Here is a 7,339-nt window from a genome sequence, read left to right on the forward strand (position 1 = left end):
GATTCTTTTGTGTCTGTCACTAACGCCCCACAATCGCGAGTTTGAAACTCGTCACAGTCATTCAATCTCTGAATCCTACTCATAATACCACAGACAAGGTTTAGACTTCCAGATTCTCAAGAATGGCCGCCAATGGATTCTAGCTTATACCACGAAGATTCTGATTAAGGAATCCAAGAGATATCCACTCAATCTAAGGTAGAACGGAGGTGGTTGTCAGGCACACGTTCTTAGGTGAGAATGATGATGAGTGTCACATATCATCACATTCATCAAGTTGAGGAACAAGTGATATCTTAGAACAAGAATAAGTTGAATTGAATAGAAGAACAATAGTAATTGCATTAATACTCGAGGTACAGCAGAGCTCCACACCTTAATCTATGGTGTGTAGAAACTTCACTGTTGAAAATACATAAGTGATAATGGTGATCATTGGTTTCGGCCCCAGAGAGGGAACCAGAAGAACCAAGATGAAAATACAATAGCAAAAGGTCCTATTTATAGAGAACTAGTAGCTTAGGGTTTACAAAAATGAGTAAATGACGTAAAAATCCACTTCCGGGCCCACTTGATGTGTGCTTGGGCTGAGCATTGAAGCTTTCATGTGTAGAGACTCTTCTTGGAGTTAAACGCCAGCTTTTGTGCCAGTTTGGGCGTTTAACTCCCACTTTTGTGCCAGTTCCGGTGTTTAACGCCGGGAAGTCTTGAGCTGATTTGGAACGCCGATTTGGGCCATCAAATCTCGAGCAAAGTATGGACTATTATATATTGATGGAAAGCCCAGGATGTCTACTTTTCAATGAAATTAAGAGCGCGCTAATTGGGCTTTTGTAGCTCCAGAAAATCCACTTCGAGTGCAAGGAAGTCAGAATCCAACAGCATCTGCAGTCTTTTTTCAGCCCCTGAATCAGATTTTTGCTCAGGTCCCTCAATTTCAGCCAGAAAATACCTGAAACCACAGAAAAATATACAAACTCATAGTAAAGTCCAGAAAAGTGAATTTTAAATAAAAACTAATAAAAATATAATAAAAACTAACTAAAACATACTAAAAACAAACTAAAAACAACGCCAAAAAGCGTATAAATTATCCGCTCATCAGAAAGCAATTGAATAAGTTAATCAATATAATTACAAAGTTGCTTTTACTTCCCTTAGAGTGGAGTGCAGCACTAAGCAAATCAATCATGTCACTCATATTCTCTCTCTCATTTATGTTTCCAATGCTACCAAATTAAAATTTGAAATACATCCTTAATGAGAAATGGAATCCGTTGGAGAGCATAAGGCAAATGGTAACATTTGCTTTCCTGATGGATTTTGGATCATGCATTGGATCTTAGCATAGATCTTGGGCTTGTAATAATAAAATTAATTTGGCCCATTATAACTAGCTTCAGCCACAAATTAATTTGAACATTCAAGGCTGAGCAAATAGTAAAACACTTGGGCTCATCAATTTTGTTTTGGCCCAAATTCAATTCAGCCATACTCATCAATGTATTCTTGTATTAAATCAAGGCTGAGTATAATTGGGCTTGTACCAGAATTTTATTTTCGGCCCATAAAGGAATCTGCACAGCAAAAGTTATTACAATTAACATACTTTAATCAAGAATAATTTAATAATTTTGCTGTTAATAATGTTTGATCATCATCAATTTAAATTAGAGTTTTCCAAACTCATCAATCTCCTCCTTGGTGACAAGCATTATTAAAAAATTAAAATGGAAAGAAATTTAAAGATTGAGTAAAGAATACTCCCTTTGAATTTTGAATTTCTCCCCCTTTCAAATTGTCACATGGCTCCCCCTTAATATATGCCATTTTTACCAAGGGAAGCTTTATACCTGTAACAATTTAATCAAGCTTCAAGTAACAATGTTATTTAGCATATTCATTCCATGATGCTAAATGCTTGATTTATGAGCAAATTTGAATGATATACAAAACTTATTTGCTATCACAAATTTAATTTTCTGCTCAAACTCACCATAATCAATCAAAATCTATTTTTTTGGTAGAAATCTTGCTGTTCAAAAATATTTTTCAATAAATCAGAGCAATCTTGGTAGAAAAAATATTTTTCAATCATGATTTATTCTTTCCAAACACAGCAACTTTCATCATTAAGAACTGCCAGAAATAAATCCAACATAAATCTTTTTACCAAGGTAAATAGTAAACACATTTTACCAAGATAAACATCAAATAATGGCAGTAATCAAGATAAACCGAATGCATTCTCAATCAACATAAACCAAAAGCATTGTTTAATCATCAACAGAGGTGATCATGAATTTTCACAAAATTTCACCCCCTGTTTCAGTTTCAATTTTTTTAACCTTATTCTCCCTTTTTTGTCATCAAAGGGGCACCTGCAATCAAAATTTTGTCATAGAAAACAAGATATACAAGATATGACCAAACAAAGCAGAGTATCACAGAGTATCTCAGAGTTATAGCAGTATCTTAACACAAAACAAAGAAACAGATTGAGCCTAATTAAGCCAATATCCTAAACTTAATAAGAAATTTAATCATCAGATAAATGCAGATCAGATTCTCCTTCATCTTCTTCATTATCAACTCCCAAATCTTTCTCCAAGTTTTTCAGTATTAGACCCACTCTATCTTTGCATCACATCCGTGCTCTTTCAGATTCATATGCTAGTTTACGTGCAGCCTTATGAGATTGTACCATGACTTCTGACATATTTGAAAATTCTGTGAGAATTTCTTTGATAGACTTGGTGGTATTGGAGGACTCAGGTCTGCCCTCAAACTCACTTTCTGAAGCCATGAATTTCTAGTGTTTGGTTCCTTTAACTGCTCCACCTCCTTTGACCATTGACACTTTGTTCTCTACTGCCTCATTCAAAAGGTCAACTTTAAAGAATTCAAAGATACTGGTTAAGAACATACCATAGGGCAGATTTGCCTTTTTGGTGCTCTTGACCGAGTCCCACACATGGCGGATCATAATATAACCAAAAGAAATGGGAGTAGATGTAATAAGTGCAAATAAGATGAGGGAGTCAGAATATGTTATTCTATTGTGAGACCCGCTTTGAGGAGTCAAGATGTGGGTGATGATCCTGTGAAGCAATGAGTTGGTGGAACCTAGAGCCTTGTGGGTAGGAACATTTCCATCCAAGCCTAAGAGATGCTCACATATGTGTTGAAGAACAACCTTATGGGTGACGCCGACTTGTGAGTCCCACCTTTCGGCCATGTATGCTCTCGGCCCTTCATCTTTGTATCCCAAGGCAGTTCCAATGGTGGCAGTGTCAAGAGTGATGTGAACTCTTTTCACATATGAATGGATGGTGCCATCAATAAGTCTCATGTTGACGTAGAACTCACGGACCAGACCTGGATAAACTGGCTTCTGGATGTGAAGCAGAGGAGTCCATTGAAGCAGTTCGAAGAGAGGAGAGACATTTATTCCCTTGTTGGCGAGAGTCTCAAGATTGACAAGGTAAGTCAGACAGAGATGACGCTTTTGCATGACTTCTTTGTGGAATTCATAAGAAGTGCAAGAGTTGAATCTGGCAGGGTTATAGTGGGAGTGTGTTTTGGCAAATTTATTCTTGAACTCCAAGGATTCCAGATTTTCCGGTTCCATGGTGTTGTGTAGAATGAATTCTTTTGATTTCTGAGCCCTCTTCCCACGTGTGGCTTTCTTCGGTGATGGTGGTGGTGATGCAATGGGTGAGGTGTGAGATGATTCTTCCTCAATACTTGGCTCCTTGTTTTTGTCTCGGCCTGAGCTTTTGTGGGCAATTACTTTCTTTCTCATGGTGGCCGTATGTTTGGATGGTGGTGAGGGAGAAGATGAAGATGTAGAATGAATATGGATATGAGTGTGGGTCTGTGGAGAGGGGGTCTTTTGAGAGAGGCGAATGCGTTCACTTTTTCTAGAAGCTGTTTTCTTTTTCATGATGAAGAGAAGATATGAAGTTGGAAGAAGAAGAGATGGCCGAAGAGTGTGGAGAGTGGAGAGAAGTTAGAGGTGTATTGAATGTTGATTGGAAAGGGAAGTTAATGATCATCATGGTGCGGTTATTAACCAAGGAATTTTCAGGAATTTGAAAAAGTGGTTTCCTAGAATCAAGGAATTAGATGGAAAGAGCGATTTGATTTGACAATAACTACTTCTAAAAAGATTTGATAAGACAACAAAAAGATTTTGATCATCATAAGATGAGGAACCAATCAAAAAGGTCAAGGTGGGGTCAAAGAGATTTTGTGGGGCCCATGAGAGATAAATTCTGCACAGCCTCCCCCTTAATTACAGCTTCTCCAACACGCTTGGATTTTTATCTCGTCCATTCCTACGAGACAAAATTGAGTAGAGTTAGAATTTCACAAAATTTCAATAGAGCTTAAATCAAACATTCCCAAGCTTTTTCTTAGTGAACAGTATATGTCTTCACAGAGGGGTTTTGTAAAAATGTCAGCAAGTTGATCTTCAGATTTTACAAATTGAATATCAATAGTACCCTTTTGCACATTTCTCTAATAAAGTGATATTTGATCTCAATGTGCTTTGTTCTTGAGTGCAAAACAGAATTTTTTGAAATATTTATTGCACTCATGTTATCACAAAATAATGGTATACTATTGATCTTTAATTTGTAATCTTCCAAATGCGTTTTTAACCAAATTAATTATGAACAACAAGTAGATGCGAATATATATTCAGCTTCAGCTGTGGATAGAGCAACTGTGGCTTGTTTCTTGCTTGACCACATGTTGAGTGAGCTTCCAAGGAAGCAACACATGCCGGAGGTGCTTCTTCTATCCACTCTATCTCCCGCATAATCTGCATCACAAAACCCTACTGCTTAAAAATCATTAGATTTTGGATACCACAAGCCATAATCACATGTTCCCTTAATGTATCTAATGATGCGCTTAACAGCCGAAAGATGGGATTCTTTTGGGTGAGATTAAAATCTTGAACATACACCCACACTTTGAACAATATCCGGTCTAGAGGAGGTAAGATACATTAATGAACCAATCATTCCCCTATACCGTGTTTCATCCACATCTTTGCCATCATCATCTTTTTCAAGTTTATTGTTTGGATGCATTGGTGTTCCTATTGGTTTAGAATTTTATAGGCCAAACTTTTTGATAAGTTCTTTTGCATACTTTTCTTGGTGAATAAAAGTGCCACTAGGAGTTTGTTTAATTTGGAGACCAAGAAAGAAGGTTAGCTCTCCCATTAAACTCATTTCAAACTCACTAGTCATGAGTTTTCCAAACTCTTCACACAAGGACTCATTGGCCGATCCAAACACAATATCATCCACATAAACTTGAACTAGAAGTATATCATCATTAGATGCTTTAATGAATAAAGTTGTGTCCGTGGTACCCCCTTTGAAATTGATTTTCCAATAGGAAGGCTAAGCCTTTCATACCAAGCTCTTGGAGCTTGTTTAAGACCATAAAGAGCCTTAGTTAGTTTGAAAACATGATTTGGAAAATCTTTATGTTCAAAACCGGGGGATTGTGCCACATACACTTCTCTATCAATAAAGCCATTAAGAAAAGCACATTTAACATCCATTTGAAACATTTTGATACCCTTATGGGCAGCATAGGCAATAAGTAATCTAATTGCTTCCATTCTAGCTACCGGAGCAAAAGACTCATCAAAATCTATTTCCTCTTCTTGATCGTAACCTTGGGCCACTAATCTAGCCTTGTTACGAACAATTTGTCCATCCTCACCAAGTTTATTTTTAAACACCCACTTAGTACCCGTAATTTTCTTACCATCCGGATGAGGTACTAATGTCCAAACCTCATTCTTGTCGAATTGAGCAAGCTCCTCTTGCATGGCCTTGACTCATGATGGGTCTTCAAGAGCTTCTTTCACATTATTGGGCTCCATTTGTGACAAAAATGCAAAGTTGCTTGGTTCGGATTGTCTTTTGGTTGAGGATCTTGTTGTCACTCCTTGGGAGGGATCACCAATGATGAAGTCATAAGGATAACCCCTCATAGACTTCCATTCTCTAGGCTTTCGGACAGGTGTAGAGCTTTGATGAGCTTCTGGTGGTCTCACTGTTTCAGTTGCTCGTGCCTACTCAGGAGACAAATCGGAAGTTTCTCCTTCAATCTGACGAGACAAAACTGGACTGGCAGATTCTTCATTCTAGACAGATTTGGGATTTTCTTTGCTTGTTCCGGCTTCTTCTTCATCTGAATCATTATCTATCACAATACTGGGAATTATGTTAGAATCACAAAAAGTAACATGTATGGATTCCTCTATGGTTCTATGTTCTTTAAGGTAAATCCTATAGGCCTTGCTAGTGGTGGAGTATCCAACAAACATTCCTTTATAAGATTTTGGATCAAACTTACTAAGATTTTCTTTGTTGTTAAGCACAAAACATTTGCATCCAAAAACATGAAAGTACTTAAGATTTGGTGGGGTTCCTTTCCATAGCTCATAAGGAGTTCTTTTCAACCCTTTTCTAATTATTGTCCTATTCAAAATATAACATGCTGTATTTACAGCTTTAGCCCATAGAAATTTAGGAACCTCATTCTCACATAACATAGCCCTAGTCATTTCTTGAAGACTTCTATTCCTTCTTTCAACAACCCCATTTTGTTGAGGTGTTCTAGGGCATGAAAAATTATGAGAAATTCCAAAGTCATCACAGAATTTTTCAAAGTTTTGATTTTCAAATTCTTTTCTGTGATCACTTCTCAAATGAGCTACTTTTAAATCTTTTTCATTTTGAATTTTCTTGCAAAGGGTTGAGAAGGCATGGAAAGCATCATTTTTATGAGAAAAAAAAAAGTACCCAACCAAATCTAGAGTAATCATCTACCACTACCAAACCATAGTGTTTACCTCCTAGACTTTGTGTTCTAGTTGGACCAAAAAGATCAATGTGTAACATCTCTAATGGCCTTTTGGTTGAAATTCCATCTTTTGGTTTAAAAGAGGATTTGACTTGTTTGCCTAATTGACAAACATCACAAGTAAGATCCTTATCAAATTTAATTTTAGGAATTCCTCTAACCAGATTTTTTTCACTAGCTTGGAAATTTGGTACATGCTAGCATGACCCAACTTTCTATGCCATAGCCATTTTTCAGATTCAAGAGATGTAAAACATGTTACATTTTGTTCTTTCAAGTCCTCAAGAGTTAATCCATACACATTGTTGCATCTCTTAGCTTCAAAAAGAATATCCCCAATTTTTTCACAAACAACCAAGGACACAAATTTTCTAAAAATTACTTCAAATCCTAAATCACACAATTGACTTACACTAAGTAAATTATGTTTCAAACCATT

The sequence above is a fragment of the Arachis duranensis genome, chromosome 10 (genome assembly GCF_000817695.3).
Source record: "Arachis duranensis cultivar V14167 chromosome 10, aradu.V14167.gnm2.J7QH, whole genome shotgun sequence".
Taxonomy (NCBI): Eukaryota; Viridiplantae; Streptophyta; class Magnoliopsida; order Fabales; family Fabaceae; genus Arachis; species Arachis duranensis.